We start from the raw sequence: 17,971 nt of genomic DNA, 5'->3' as shown, positions 1-17,971 counted from the left end.
TCCACAACTAAAATACTGAACAACCCATAACCACTCTCAAAATCCGGTGTCACAAGTGCATGAGCATTAACTAAGGAGTAAAATAAAATACATCATCTGTCTGAAATACAAATTAGACAGGAAAGAAATAAATAACTCTGAAGGAGACTCTGCTGGCTGCGGGTCATAGTTATAGAATGCAACTCACCTAAGTCCCCGCAATAACTGTGCCTCTACGCCCACAAGGCCACTAGACATATATATACCTGCACAAAATGTGCAACAAGTATAGTATGAGTACGTAAATCAACGCGTACCCAGTAAGTATCTAGTTTAACCTCGAAAAAGTAGTGACGAGGGGTCGACTCCGACACTTACTATGGGCTAACAATAAGTATGTCAAAATTTTAATTAAGCACGGATTACATGAAGAATACTAAAAACCTAATAACAGGAAACAGTAAATAATCCCTTCACCAATATTAAGTCCCAAATTTATTTTTTATCATTTAACAATTTATATCTCAAGCCAAAGAAACAATATCAATTATAATTGGTTCCAAAGATTTATCATGCACAAATTATGTCGAGGTCGTATGGCCTGATCCAACATAATATTTAAATTGTGCACTGTCGAGGGTCAAACGACACGAACCATAGATGCATCTATCTGCTACCGAGGCGTTCGGCCCGCTCCACAAATAAAAAATATTTTAAGGAAAATACAAATTCTCAATAACAGTCAAATGTTCCATTCACAACTTCAAGAGTTCAAGTAAGTGAAATTTAATTCTTTTATCAGGTTTCAAAAGACTTAAGCAATTAAGTTGACAAGTAGGGTACAAACATTTTAAGTTGCGATGACCCAAAATGTTATCTTTAAATTTAATAATTAATTTTATATTCTAAGACCTCAAAAAGCACTATTTATCATTCCTCGACTTGCCTGCACAGTCCGTAAAATTTTTCGGAAAGTTTTCAGGTAAAAAATGGATTAAAATGTGAATTAGAGCTTTAAAACTCAACTAAGTTGACTTTGGTCAATATTTTGAGCAAACGGACTCGGATCAGTATTTTGACAGTTTTGGTAGGTCCGTATCGTGATTTGGGACTTAGGCGTATACCCGGAATCAAATTCTGAGGTCCCTAGCCCGAGATATGGAATTTTAATGAAAAATTAAAAGTTTAAGTTTAAATAGTGATCGGATGTCAAATTATGTGCAAACGACTCCGGAATAGAATTTTAATGATTCCAACAACTCTGTATGGTGATTTTGGACTAAGGAGCATGATCGGAATTTTATTTGGAAGTCCGTAGTGGAATTAGGCTTGAAATGCCAAAAGTTGAATTTTTGGGAAGTTTGACCGGGGGGTTGACTTCTTGATATCGAGGTCGGAATCCGATTCTGAAAATTGGAATAGGTCTGTTATGTCATTTAAGACTTGTGTGCAAAATTTGAAGTCATTCCGAATTGATTTGATGTGTTTCGGCACAAGATATAGAATTTGAAAGTTCAAAGTTCATAGATTTTGATTTGAGGTGCGATTCGTTATTTTGATATTGTTTAATGTGGTTTAAGCCTCGACTAAGTTTGTATTATATTTTGGGACATGTTGGAATAATTGGTTAAGGTCCCGAGGGTCTCGGGTGGATTTCGGAAGGTAAACGGAATGAATTTCGGACAAAGAGGGTTGCTGGAAATTTCTGTTGCAGAAATTTTGCCTGCGTGGAACCAATGTTGGAAGCTTATATCTCGCAATTCATAAGGAATCGAAAAATCTTCAAAACATGAAAGTTGTAGTTGTTTGATTCTAGTTTCCAGAAAGTTAAACCATTTATTATTTGGACATTTGTACAGAAAGTTATGATAGATTGAATAAAGGCTGGTAGAGCAGTTTCGTCAGAAATTTCTGATGCGTGGAGCTGATTTTGGAAGCTTATATCTCGCAATTTATAAGGAATCGGAAAAGTTTCAAAACATGAAAGTTGTAGTAGTTTGATTCTAGTTTCCAGAAAGTTAAACTATTCATCATTTGGACATTTGTACATAAAGTTATGATCGATTGATAGAAGGCTAGTACAAACAAGTTCTGGTGGACTTTTAGTGATGGAAAATGAACTTTTAGTGATGGATGGGCAGAAACTTAAGGACCAAAAATGGTCATTCCTTCATTTCGTTTTGGATTTTTGGAGCACGGTTCTTGGGCGATTTTTGGGCGATTTTCACGGGAAAACATTGGGGTAAGTGTTCCTTATCCTATATTGATTATATTTCATGATTCCATACTCATTTACATCATGAATCCGTGAATTTATGGAAGAAAAATCAAGATTTTTGCAAAATCTTCCAAAAACGAAAATTTAAGATTTGGAGGTCGAGTTGTTATCGGAATTTGGTAAAATTGGTATGGGTGGACTCATAATTGAATGGGTAATCGGATTTTATAAGTTTTGCCGGATTCCGAGATGTGGGCCCCACTGGCAAATTTTGAGCTAATTTTGGATTTTATTAAAAAATATAATATTTTCTTATGAAATTGATTACTATAATATTTGTTGACTATATCGAATTAATTATGACTAGATATGAGTCGATCGGAGTCGGAAAATCGAGGAAAAAGCATAATACTTGGTTAAATTGGAGCAAGTCGAGGTAAGTGACTTGTCTTAACCTTGCGTGGGGGAAATTCTCCCTAGGATTGATAATTGTAATATGTGAAAAGTCGTGTACACGAGGTGACGGGTGTGTACACGGGCTAAATGTGAAAGATTATATTTTAAATTGTGTAGATCACTGTTGCGCATTAATTAAATTATTTTATTTTGTTATATTCTTCATTATTGATTTAATGTTTATATTTTAAATTTGCTTGACCTTTTTCCTACTAATTGTTTTATCTGTTTAGTTGGAACTTGGTTTCTTTTATTCTGTGCATTATTTGAAGGTTGATTTTTTTAAATTAAATATTATTAATATGAAATATTTGATATTTTTAAACTTGATATTGAAGCAACATATTAAAGATTTTGAAATATTATTTTCCTGAATTATTTACTCCTGAATATTTTTGTAAGATTTTCGTACTCATTGTGATGGAGCAGCGAGCTCTTTATTGTGAAAAAATATTATTGTTGAATTATGTTGACATGAGCCGTGAGCTCTTTATTCTGGAAAAATATTATTGTTGAATTATTTTGACATGAGTCGTGAGCTCTTTATTGTGGAAAAATATTATTGTTGAATTATTTTGACATGAGCCTTTATTGTGAAAAATTTTGTTGTTGAATTATTTTGGCAAGTTAAATTATTTGAGCACCTGAGGTGCAAATTGTGATATATTGTGATATTGATACGCATGCGGTGGTATAAGGTCTGGGTATTGAAATGCATGCGGTGAGATAAGGGTGGCTTGATACGCGTGGCTAGTAGGGGGAACTACTAGAAGTCATGCGGTGTGATAAGGATGACTAAAACACGAGATGCTATTTCGGAAAAAATATTTTCTCTAAAATAAATTGTGAAGACTCCCACGGTGAGATAAGAAAATGAGATATTGTGAATTTATTTATGATTTGGGACTACGAGGTGGTACCTCGGGAGTGCCCTTGTTGATATTGATTAATGGCCGCAGTTGCCTTTGATTATTGTTGTTATTTTCTTAAAGTTGAAAAGATTCTGTTTTGTTTCTACGAGGTATTTATTTGCCGAAATTTGATGTAATTAAATGTGACATACTACTTGATTCATTTCCATTGTCATTTTATCTTATAATATTGTTTAAATATTTTACCATGCCATTATTTATTCTCCAGTAGGGCCTGACCTGACCTCGTCACTACTCTACCGAGGTTAGGCTTGACACTTTGTCACGACCCAATTTCACCTATAGGTCGTGATGGCGCCCAACACTACAGTTAGGCAAGCCAACTAATAAGTCATACGTACATTGGTTAAACTTTTATTCCAAGAAAATAATAAAATACCAACTTCTAACAATGTGTGTGTGCCAAGACCCGGTGTCACAAGTGCATGAGCATCTAGTAGATTATACAAAACTCCAAATACTGTCTGAAATGAAATAGACAGAATATAAATATAAGAAGAGACACTGGTAGCTGCAGAACGGCTCAGAAAGGCAGCTCACCACTATGCCTCGGGATGACGTGGGTATGTGATGATAGGTCCTCCACTAGCACCTGTCTCAGATCCTGCACAAAAAGTGCAGCAAGTGTAGTATGAGTACGTAAACAACGTGTACCCAGTAAGTATCAAGCCTAATCTCGAAGTGGTAGAGACGAGATGGCCGACTTTGACACTCACTATGGGTCAATAATAATAACTGAAATATATCTAGAATATTTAAATCAACATGATTTACAGAATTTACACTAATTTGTTTAATCAGCAGAGATAATCAAATTCCTTCAAATGTAACAATTCTAAATATATTAATTAAATTCCTTCAATTCAAAAAAATTCTAATTTATCAATTTAAATCTCATTTACAGGAGTAACAATTAATTCCATAAACAAGCAAGAATAATAATTCATTAAATTCCAAGGATTTTTTCAATTTATTAATTAGCTTCTCAAGCTGAAATAAATTATTAAAGTATCGTGTAATTATTATTATTAAGCATGATTTTCTGCCGAGGACGTACGGCCCGATCCAGAGTGTCGTGTACACTGCCGAGGGACGTGCGGCGCGATCCATAGATGCATCTATCCTGCCGAGGCGTTCGGCCCGCTCCACAAGAAAGGAGGACATTTTCTTATGTGCCTCCGGAAGGACAGTATGTTTATTATAAGATAAATTTGGGAGGAGAACAATTTCTTTTGACAATTAATTGATTTAAATAGAAATCAAGCCTATGAGATTTTCATCCTTTAATATCTTTATCAAACAATTCACAATATATTCATATATATATATCAATTAATATTAATTAATCAAAGAATATTAATTAATCAAAGAATACAATTTACACAAGTAATACATGCTTTGAGTCCTAAACTACCCGGACTTTAGCATTAATAGTAGCTACGTACGGACTCTCGTCACCTCGTGCGTACGTAGCCCCCACAATTAGCAACAATTATTTAATCTTAATCACTTATGAGGTAATTTCCCCCTCACAAGATTAGACAAGAGACTTACCTCGTCTTGCTCCAATTTAATCCAAGATTTTGCCTTTTCCACGATTATCCAACTCTGTCTGGCTCGAATCTAGTCAAAATAATTCGATACAATCACTAAATATTATAAGAATCAATTCTATAAGAAAATACTACATTTTAAAGAAAAGATCCGAAATTAATTAAAAATTTGCCCGCGGGGCTCACATCTCGGAATCCGGTGAAAGTTATGAAATCCGACAACCTATTCCATTACGAGTCCAACCATACCAGTTTCACTCAAATCCGACTCCGAATCGATACCGAAATCTCAAAATTTCGTTTCTATGAGATTTCTAAACTTTTCCAAATTTCAATCTCAAAACACTAATTAAATTGTGAAAATAATGATATATTCGTGTATATTGATCAAATTCGAGTTAGAATCACTTACCCCAAATGTCTTTCCTTGAAAATCTGTCAAAAGTCGCCTCTGTTCAAGATCAAGTTTGTCAAAAATGGCAAATGGGTTGAATGCCTCTGTTTTGTTTTATAACTTACAGATCTGCCCAGTTCGATCTTGGGAGCTCGATCTGTCCAGTTTGATCTTGGGAGCTCGATCTCGGGAGCTTGATTTTGTCAGGGGTTCGATTTTTGTCAGGCAGCTCGATTTTTGACAGGCATCCCGATTTTGACAGCATTTCCAGCAGAAAAATTGTAGCAGCTTTTGCAGCAGTTAAGTCCTACTTTTGATCCGTTAACCATCCGAAACTCACCCGAGGCCCTCGGAACCTCAACCCAAAATACCAATAAGTCCTAAAACATCATAAAAACTTATTTGAAACCTCAAATCACATCAAACAACGCTAAAATCACGAATCATGCTCCAATTCAAGCTTAATGAAACTTAGAATTTTCAACTTCTACATTCGATGTCGTAACCCATCAAATCAACTCCGATTGACCTCAAATTCTACACACAAGTCATAAATTACATAATGGAGCTATGAAAATTTTCAAAACTGGATTCCGACTCCGGTATCAAAAAGTCAACTCCCGATCAAACTTTCAAACTTTAAATTCCTATTTTAGCCATTTCAAGCCTAATTTCACTACGGACTTCCAAATAAAATTCCGATCACGCTCCTAAGTCCAAAATCACCATACGGAGCTGTTGGAATCATCAAAATTCTATTCCGGGGTCGTTTTCTCAAAATGTTGACCGAAGTAAAACTTAGCATTTTAAGGCCAACTTAAGGAACCAAGTGTTCCGATTTCACCTCAAACACTTCCAAATTCCGAACCAACCATCCCCGCAAGTCATAAATCATTACAAGCACCTACGGAAAGTTTTATTTTAGGGAACGGGGTTCTAAAAGTTAAAATGACCGATTGGGTCATTACACACTTACTGGGTACCGTTGTGGTGTGCTCATACTACGCTTCTGCACATCTTTTTGTGCAGATCTAGGTACATCTTATCAGACCACGCATCAGTAAACTAGCTGTACGAGGAGACTTCGAGGTATATCTGCCAGCATCCGTAGACTCCGGAGTCCCCTTCTATCTTACTGTGTTGTCTTCCTTATTTGCTTTAGACTTCGATGTATAGAGACATAGAGAATAAATTCTTAGAAGCTTATGACTTATTTCTACCGGGTTTTGGGAGTTAAAATTGTTTGAATTGTAGTTTATTTATTTAAGATATTTATTATTATTCTCATTGATAGGCTTACCTAGTCTTAGAGACTAGGTGTCATCACGACATCCTACAGAGGGAATTTGGGGTCGTGACATAAGTATAACATGATATGGGTCCTAGACTACCCGGACAATAACGTAATTAGTAGTTATATACGGACTCTCGTCACCTCGTGCGTACATAGCCCCCACAAATAGAAGCACATTTTAATTCAATTCACCTATGAGGTTAATTCCCTCTTACAAGGTTAGAAAAGAGACTCACCTCGCTCCGAAGTTCCATAACCGGCTCCAAAGCCTTTCTAACAACTCAAACCGATGCCCATCGTTCCAAAACTAGTCAATAAATGTGCAAATCCATAAATATATACTCTAATACTCATTATAATTCAATTTACAACAATTCCCAACTCCGCTCAAAAAGTCGATAAAAAATCACCCTCGGGCCCACGTGCTCGGATTCCAAAAATTTATAAAGATAATCATTACCCATAACCTCACGAACTCAAATATATAATTTATTTCCAATTCCATGCCCAAATTCGTGGTCAAAATCCAAAAATATAAATTTTAGATTTTCCTACAAAATCCTAAATTTCTACGAATTTTTATGCTTGAATCCATATAAAAGCTATGTATTTATCTTGCAATGGATGGGAATAACTTACCTTGGCATAGATGATATAAACCCCCCACTTGAAGCTCTCCAAAAATCGCCCAACCAAGAGAGAATGGAAGAAAATGGGCCAAATCCCCGTTCTTAAAGAAACACATTGCCCAGCGACCTCTCGCACCTGCGGTCACTTGACCGCTTCTGTGGTCCCGCAGGTACGGCCAAAATACCGCTTCTGCGGTCCCGCAGGTGCGACCAAAATACCGCTTCTGCGGTCCTCCTTCAGGCCCTTCAACTCCGCATCTGCGGCTCCATCCGCACTTTTGCGCCTTCGCTTATGCGGCTCCACGTACGCAGGTGCGGTCCCGCTTCTGCGAAACTCGACCGCATCTGCCGTCCCAGCCTTACCCTACTAGAACCTCTCCTGCGACCCTCATGGCCGCTTCTGCGGCTCCGCACCTGCGGCCATAACCTCGCAGATGCAGTTACACCAGAAAACAACAGCCTCAGCACATCTTCCAAATCCAAATTCGATCCATTAACCATCCGGAATTCACCCGAGACCCTCGGAACCTCAACCAAATACACCAACACGTCTCAAAACACATTACGAACTTAGTCGAGGCCTCAAATCATGCCAAACAACGTCGAAACTATGAATCACCCTCCAATTCAAACTTAATGAATTTTGAAGCTTCAAACTTCTACAATCGATGCCGAGACCTATCAAATCACGTCCGATTGACCTCAAACTTTGCACACAAGTCATAATTGACATTACGGACCTACTCCAACTTTCAGAATCAGAATCCAACCCCGATATCAAAAAGTTCACTCCCGGTCAAACTTCTCAAAAAACCCTTCAAATTTCTAACTTTCGCCAAATGACCCCAAAATGACCTACGGACCTCCAAATCCATATCCGGATGCGCTCCCAATACCAGAATCACCATACAAAGCTATTCCCAAACTCGAAATCCCAAAGGGACATCAATAACATTGAAATGTACTTCAACCCAAATTTATGAAATTCTTCCAAAACGCCAACTTTCCACAATAGGTGCCGAAACGCTCCTAGGTCATCCAAAACTAGATCCGGACATACGCCCAAGTCCAAAATCATCATACGAACCTATTGGAACCTTCAAATCCTGATTTCGAGGTCATTTACTCAAGAATCAAACCTTAGTCAATTCTTCCAACTTAAAGCTTCCTAAATTAGAGTTTTCTTTCCAAATCAACTCCGAACTTCCCGAAATTCAATTCCGGCCATACGTACAAGTCATAATACCTTAAGTGAAGCTACTCATGACCTCAAACTGCCGAACGATGCGCTAAGTCTCAAAACGATCGGTCGGGTCGTTACAAATAAGATATAAATATGCCATGTTGTTGTATCTCGTCTAACGTCTCTTTGGAATACAAGTAATACAAATTTCGACTTTCAATTAGACCAATGACAGTATTATATTAGCCCACAATTTGTCAAAATGGTTATTTTATCAAAATATTATAAACCTTAACTACAGTTTACCTGATTGTTTATCCGATAGATGCGTTACTACATCCCCAAATATATATTTCTTGAAATTTTAATCGACTAAATAATGTAATATTTCATAAACCACTCACCTAATTAGGCCAGTCTTCAGGAAGTTGTTCTTTAAATAAATTTTCTTAGATCTTCATCAAATGATATTAATTAAATAGAAATATTATTTTTCTTAAAATGTTAAAAGCTTAAAAAATTAAATAATAACTTAAATTTTTGAAAAGGAGATCCAGTGCATTCCTAAGATCACCCTATAAGGAAATAATAATATTTTTTATTAATTATAAAATAATGAATACAAAAAATAATGAACCTTTAAAATTAATGGTATCTTTTTCACATTAATTAATCATCACGATTCTAACACAAATATTTTATGTAGAAAAATAAAGGTAAGTTACTTTTTATAACAAAAGAGATTACAAATTTAAAAACTTACTCAACATAAACAATACGTGGTCTATGGTAGAGAAATATATATTAAGAGATTGATTTTTCTAATTTAGAGGAAGATTTATTAAACAATATTTATTATGACTATAGATTATAAGTAAGTATAATCAGTTTTCCATTTACATGAAGAAAAATAAATAAAATTTGATTTAATTTTTCAAAATTATAAAATAAATATTTTATGGAGGAAATAAATTAAAGCTATTTTTTATATAACAAAGAGATTAAAAGTTTTAAAATATGTTCTATTTTTTTTTAATCTAGTTGAGTCTTTTTACCCCCTAGATATCTATATGTCTATTTCTTACATGGTGATAAAATTTATTTTTTGTAACCAAGGTACATAATATTCGTTCATATAGACTCAGAACCTTTCCAACTTTGTATCAAAATTAAAAGACAACATAATTCAATTATCTTGTCTTAAATGATATGGCGTTGGTAAATAGAATATGGTTATATGGCATTGATAAATAAAATATGATACTTGGATGTATTTTTGTTGGACAATTAAATCAACATATAATTGTTGATTTTAAATTGTAAAAAATATTAGTTAATTTAAAGGTCCTAAATCTTAGGGAAATAATTAAATAACTTTTTTGGTCTAGTATGAGCTTTAATTTTAAAAGGGTAAAAAGAAACGAACACATTTTGTGTCACGACCCAAACTCATTAAGGCCGTGATGGCGCCGGACACCACTGTCAGGCAAGCTAACCATAATTCGAATAACTTAATTACCCATTTTATTATTTTTAAAATAAAAATTTCTTCAATGAAATAGTAAAGATAAAACTCATAGAGTAAATGATAAATATTTTTAGCAACTAAATTTCTAAACAATTCACAACCATTCCCAAAATTCGGTGTCACAAGTGCATGAGCATTTACTAGGGAATTAAAATAAAATACAACATATGTCAAGAATACAAATTAGACAGGAAAATATAATAACTCTGAAGGATATTCTGTTAGCTGCGGATCATAATATAGAATGCAACTCACCTATGTCCCCACAATTATTAACCACACCTCTGCGCCCACAAGGCCGCTATATATATATGTACCTGCACAATAAAATATGCAGCAAGTGCAGTATGAGTACAAAAATAACGTGTACCCAGTAAGTACCAAGCCTAATCTCGAAGAGGTACAGACGAGATGGCCGACTTTGACACTCACTATGGGTCAATATTATTAAATAATCATGAAAATAGAAATATTTATATCAACATGATTCACAGAGTTAACAATAATTTTATTGAACCAACAGAAATAATTAAATTCCTTCAATTCCAATAAATTTCTAATTTATCAATTAGCCTCATTTACAGGAATAACCATAATTTCCTTAACAAGTAGAGATAATTAATTCTTTCAATTTCCAATTATTTCCAATTTATCAATCAAATTCCTTCAAATGCAACAATTCTCAATCTATTAATTAAATTCACAAGCTGCAATAAACTATCAAAGTATCGTGTAATTATTATTATTAGGCACGATTTCTGGCGAGGTCGTACGACCCGATCCAGAGTGTCGTGTACACTGCCGAGGGACGTGCGATGCGATCCATAGATGCATCTATACTGTCGAGACATTCGACCCGCTCCACAAGAAAGGAGGACATTTTCTTATGTACCTCCGGAATGAGAATATATTTATTATAAGATTAATTCGAGAGGATGAAAATTTTCTTTTAACAATGAATTGATTTAAGCAGAAAATTAAGTATGTGAGATTTTCATCTTTTACTATCTTTCCCTAACAATTCACAATATATATCAAATAATTTATTTAAATAAATACAATTTATACACATAATTCATGCTTTGAGTCCTAAACTACCCGGACTTTAGCATAAATAGTAGTTACGTATGGACTCTCGTCACCTCGTGCATACGTAGCCCCTACAATTAGCAACAATTATTATTTTAATCAACTATGGAGTAAATTCTTCCTCACAAGATTATACAAGAGACTTACCTCGCTCCGAAGTTCCATAACTGGCTCCCAAGCCTTTCAAACAACTCGACCGATGCCCAACGCTCCAAAACTCGCTTTCGCTTTATTAACATTCACAAGTTTTTAATCCTTCTCCGACATCGTAACATTGAGTAAAATGCTCATACGCCACCAACAAATTGATATCTACAATTACAATCCCAATTACAATTAAAATATGACTCAAAAATATTTATCAATATCCATTTATGGCTCACAAGTTGGCTACAAGCCTCCAGCTCATTCAACTCCACTCCACTCTTATCATTTAATATCCATTTGAAGTCATCAATGATACTACATTAATTCTCCAACACCACCAGATTACTATTCATCGTCTTCCTTAACCAACATTTCCAAAATATTCAATTTGGTGATTACTTAGTTGAACACTTCCAACTAAGCTAGAAAATGATTCCATAGGTTCATTGCTTCCTTTAATTTCATTTCTAAGAATACTATTTATCTTTCCCTCATTTTTTCAAGAACATTATTCATGCCATGAACTAGGGTTTATGAAATCAATTATCCAACTATAACAACTTGAAATAAATATTAGAATTGCTCTCACCGACTCATAAGAAATGAGCTTGAAGCACTGGTATTACCTTCTTGAAGCTTTTCCTTAAAATTTCAATATTTGGAAAATTTGGTGTTCTTGAACAACTTGAAAGATTTCTAGGGATTTCAAAGATTGAAGGATGTTAATACTAGTGTTAATAGGATGTTATTAACTTAAAATATCCAAAAAAAAAACTCACCTTGTATTCTTAAGTAGTCCCCAAGGTCGAATCCACCATGAAAGAACCAATCCCTAGCTCAAGAAAATCCCTAAAAATGGCTGCTGCCCGTGACTGCCTTATATAGGCACAGGTGCTTCAGCAAGTTATACCTTGCGCTGTGCAGGTTGTACCTCGTATTACAAGTTTTCCCCTGCTAGACACCTTTTATTAAAATATCCATAACTCATTGTAGAAATATCCAAATGAAAAACGGTTTAAAGCGTTAGAAACTAGACTCGAAGATCTTTCATTTGATAGGTTGTCCACCATATCTCTCTCTCTCTCTCTCTCTCTCTCTCTCTCTCTCTCTATATATATATATATATATATATATATATATATATATATAGGCATGCTCGTCCAAAATTAGGTATTGTGTGTACTCATTTGGAACTTTAGTCTATCATATAATTTCCAACTTGACTTAGACTTAGGGCTCTCCTTAGACCCATATCACTTATAATTATGACTCGTACACTTATTAACATACGAACCTGCTGAAACCTTCAAATCCTGATTCCGAGATCGTTTACTCAAAAATCCAACCTTAGTCAATTCTTCCAACTTAAAACTTTCGAAATGAGAAATTTCTTTCCAATTAACCTCCGAACTTCCCAAAATTAAATTCCGACCACACGTACAAGTCATAATACCTGAAGTGAAGCTGCTCAGGGCCTCAAACCGCCGAACGACGCGCTAGGGCTCAAAACGACCGGTCGGGTTGTTACATTTTGTAAGGGACTTTGTACTTTTAATATAGTATAGATTTTTAAGTGTAAGATTTACATGCAGTAAACTCTTAATATTTTCAAAGGTTTTGGACCTTTTTACATAATTTAAATAAGAAAAAAAATAATAAGTAAAATTTTAATTAATTTTAAACTCCTAAACTTAGATTTGTATAAAGTAAACTCTTAACAGTCTTAAAGTTTTAAATGGTAGGACTTTCTACATAATTCAAATAAGAAAGATTTTAATGCATAAAATTTTAATTCATTTAAACTGTTAAATATTTAAAAAAAAAAAAAAATTGACTATTCAATAAATTATTTCTTATAGTACTTGACACATATTCCAAGGACGGCAGATTTTGTTTATTAATAAATGAGAAAAAACCGTTAGTTTTACAATCTTCTATTCTAGGAAAATATTAATTCATTGATAGTAGTATTTAATTAGTACGGTAGAATTAAGGAAATATATAATAGGTAATGTATCCCTTGTTAATGAAAGGATATGGGAGAAAACGTGGTAAAAGTATGTTACGTTGGTGTTTTTTTATTTATTTAAGTGATTGATATAAGATAAAAGTTTATTTGATTTTAAAGTACTAAATATTAGGATTGTCTACCTCGTTTAAATAAGGAAGGATTTAATACATAAAATATAGTAATTAATTTTTAAGTCCTAAATATTAGAAAAATAATTTAAATGACTATTTTGTCTAGTGCAAAAATTAAATTTTAAAGGGTAAAAAAGACGAACGACATTTCGCTAAGGGCCTTCGTGCTTTTAATATAACTAGTTGTTATGTACGTGCATTGCACGTAAATCTTTAGGCAGAACTTTGATATAAAAGAACAACTAACTAAATTTAGTAATAAATTATTTACAAGATGAAATAATCATCGTTGCTTCACCGTACTCAAAGCAATAAAATATTAATTATACAAATATTATGACAAATCAAATCCCTGATTAAAGATTTTAGAGAAGTATATATTTTTAATCGCTTCTAAAAATAATAGCAGATAAATATTTTTTTGGTATATATGTGAATTATATATATAGTATATATATTCTATATACTATTTGGCTAGTAAATATAATTATTTTTGACAAAGCGATCAATTTTGTATTTTGCCCTGGATTTAAGCATTGTATACTCCGTGATTATTTAATAAATTGCAAGGGATTTCGATTTTTGTACATTTTTCACTCAAAATACCACCCCCTCCTTAAAATACAATAAAGATAATAGTCACAACCATGTAAGAAAAACAATTGCATGTGACACCTATTAAGATGATTTTTTTAAAACATATAATGCAACATTGTTGAGAAGCCTTTTTATAATTTTTTGAACATATGTAAGAGTAATAAAATACATGATTAATCACATGAATCACACAATTGCGTCGAGTTCGTACGTTTTACTTGAAAATAATATAGAAAATTGCAAATAAGTATAGGATAATTTTGAAACTCATTTCAATCGTTTGAGTTAAAACAATTTTAAAATTTTTAGATAAATCTCCACTATTTAAATATGTACTATCGAAAATAATCAAGAATTACGTGGACATGAAGAATAGATACATTTAAAAGAATTATATTACTCTAAAATAACATATGTATCCCTCAATAAATCAATACCTTAAATAGTACAAACATTTATTTTGTAAAAAAATAAATATTTATTATCTAGAATAAGGTAAATGTGAAAAAAAATAGATAATTTGAAAAACAAAATTTAAATTCATAAACTCAATATCCTCAGAACAATACATAAAGATAAAATCAATACCTTATATTATACAAGCTTCCTATTTGTTTGGAAAGTTCCAGCTGATTTTCACATTCTATATGAACATCGTAATATATTTTTGCTTTTGTAACAGAGACGATCCAATCATTGTGTTTCACTTACTTTAAACTGTTTTTAACCAATCATCACGCATAATACTTTAATAATAATATTCTAAATATTTTGCTTTTTATTTTTATATAAATTGATGTAACATTAAATTGGAAACAATTTATGGAACTTGAGCATCTAATGAAAATAAATCAATCAAAGAAATTTTTTGTTAAACTTTGATATATAGAAGACTTGAACGAATTTGCTCCAGGAAACAATGTAACATATATACATCGATTTTCTTTGAGAAATTTGTAAAAGAATCAATTACTCATATTGAAATAAAAATAAATAAATTAAAGAGAACAATCTCATTTATATTATTAGAACCACCTTATTATCATGTAAAATAAAATATTCATATAAACTTGCCCCTATATTTTTTTATCATTTAAAAGTAGATGTTATAGTTTAAAAGATTATAATTTAATTATATTTTTATTATTTAATATTTTAAGAATTAACCCAATTTATTATGTAATAATTCCTCATACTTAGGAACCCATAATATATCATATAATTTAGTTTTAGCTGTATATGAACTAATAAGAATTAACTTTAAAGGAAAGTAAGAATTTTTCAATTTGTTTAAAATGTTATAGATATTTTTAGAGTATAATACTAATTTTTTTCTTAAAGTACATGCCTTGTTTGTTATAAAGAATTGTAATTAGGAACAACAACTCTTTTTGATAGAAAATTATGGACTTGCTTCTCTTATTCAAGTAGGATTGACATTGTAGGGGTCGGCAATATGTGTAGTTTAAATCAAAAAAGAATTTCATTATAAAGTAATTTACTATTAGATCCTTAAATTATACTAATATTTTAGGGCATAAAAGTCGATCAATATTTCAGGAATATTTTAATCGTTCAACATTTAGTATAAATTATTCGTGCTTTTATAATAACTAGCCTCTATATACGTGCGTTGCACGTAAATTAATACATTATTTATGTGACGGAACATTTCAATTTTTATCTTATACAATACTACTCCAATTAATATAACAACTTAATGTAACAAATTAATGTGCGTTTGCATACACCATATTCATCATCACATGTTTTACGTCACTCCAAATTCTTTTACCTCATATTAGCATCAATCATGATTTTATTAATCAACTATGTATATATCGTTAACCTTCTATTTTTCACCTGTTTTTGGTTCCGACATGCAGCTAGAACAAGCTCCCGATAATTACATCATCTCGTATAATAAGCATCTATATATCTCAAATTTGTTGCTTCTAATTATCCGATATCTTTAAAGAAGAAACTTTAGTTGTTACTGGCCTTCCGCTAAAATATTACATACGCTCAAGATTTATTGAAAGCATATCTACAATATTACTGACTTTAATAAAAGAAAGTAGTCATCTTTTAAGAAGATTGAAAATTCAAAAGAAAAATTAACTGCTATGTTCGATGAGAATAGTGAGAGAACTTCACCGGACACAGATGTTAAATAATAAAATAAGCAAAAAAAATATGTCAAAATAAATAGAGTGCCCTAAATATATGAATCATTAAGCAAATTAAAATAATATAATTAACATAAAATAAAATATTACATGAGTTTAATATTAGAAATAACACATACCTTGACCCTCACTCTAATGAGCCAACAATATTTAGTCCCACACAATTTAAGGGTTTCTTTCTTTTTATGCGCAAGAAATACTATAAAAAAGGAAAGGACTTATACTATAATTTTGATTATTAATTAGATAAATAATATAGAAAGTGCAAAAGAAAGATAATTTTTCAAGTAGAGAGAGAATACCTTGACGTATAATCAGTTGGTTATGTTTGAAACTTGAAAAACCAAATTAAGCAACAGACCTTTCGCCAAATCAGAAGAATTAAAAATCATATAATATAAATTGTTCCCTTGAATACCTTAAAATTTGAACACCAAAGGACAACCCAAAGGCCTATATTTTTCGTACTTTATATTTCATAAGATAGTTCTTATACATCTTGTCACGACCCAATTTCACTTATAGGTCGTGATGGCGCCCAACACTACGGCTAGACAAGCCAACTTAATAAATTAAGCATACATTGACAAAATTTAAAACCAAGAGAAATAATAAAATCCAAATTCTACCAATGTCTGTGCCAAGACCTGGTGTCACAAGTTTATGAGAATGTAATGACCCAACCGGTCATTTTAACTTTTAGAAACCCGTTCCTTGAAATAAAACTCCCCGAACATACTTTTATTAATTTATGACTCACGGGGATGGTTGGTTCGGGATTTGAAAGTATGTGAGTTGAAATCGGAACACTTGGTTCCTTAAGTTAGCTTTAAATGGACAAGTTTGACTTCGGTCAACATTTTGAGAAAACGATCCCGGAATCGAGATTTGACGGTTTCAATAGGTTCGTATGATGATTTTGGACTTGGGCGTATGTCCGAATCGGATTTTGGATAACCCGGGAGCGTTTTGACGCTTAATAGTAAAAATCAACTATTTGAAGGTTTAAAATTCATTAAATTTGGTTTGGGGTAGATTTTTGAGTAATTTAAATCCGTTTAGAATTCCGAGTTTGGGAATAGTTCCTTATAGTGCTTTAGGACTTGCACACAAAATTTCGTGTCATTCCGAGTAGTTTAAGTATATTTCGGCGCATTCGAAGTAAATTGAAGAACTTGAAATTCTTAAGTTTGAATCAATTTGGTTTGAGGTGTGATTCATAGATTTGATGTTGTTTTACACGTTTCGTGAGTTCGAGCAAGTCCGTTTTATGATTTCAAACTTGTTGGTATGTTCGGACGGGGTCTCGGGGCCCCCGAGTATCAACCGGACGAGGCTCGGACCAGGTTGGAAGTTGGGAACCAAAACTGAAGCTCCCAGCTACTGTCAGAATCGCACCTGCGCTTGGCCAGCCGCAGGTGCGATACCCGCAGGTGCGGCAGTAGCTCGCAGATGCGAGTTTTTGTGCGCAGAAGCGGAAAAAGGGAAGGGGCAATCAACTGCAGATGCAGATGATTTACGCACCTGCGAACGCGCAGGTGCGAAGCTGTGTGCGCAAATGCGAGAATTGGCCAGGCAAGTGGAACTCGCACCTGCGAGGGTTTTTCCGCAGGTGCGTTCCAACCTCCACAGGTGCGAAAG

This window comes from Nicotiana tabacum, chromosome 13 (genome assembly GCF_000715075.1).
Source record: "Nicotiana tabacum cultivar K326 chromosome 13, ASM71507v2, whole genome shotgun sequence".
In the NCBI taxonomy this organism is placed as follows: domain Eukaryota; kingdom Viridiplantae; phylum Streptophyta; class Magnoliopsida; order Solanales; family Solanaceae; genus Nicotiana; species Nicotiana tabacum.
Note: the sequence above shows the minus strand (reverse complement) of the source record.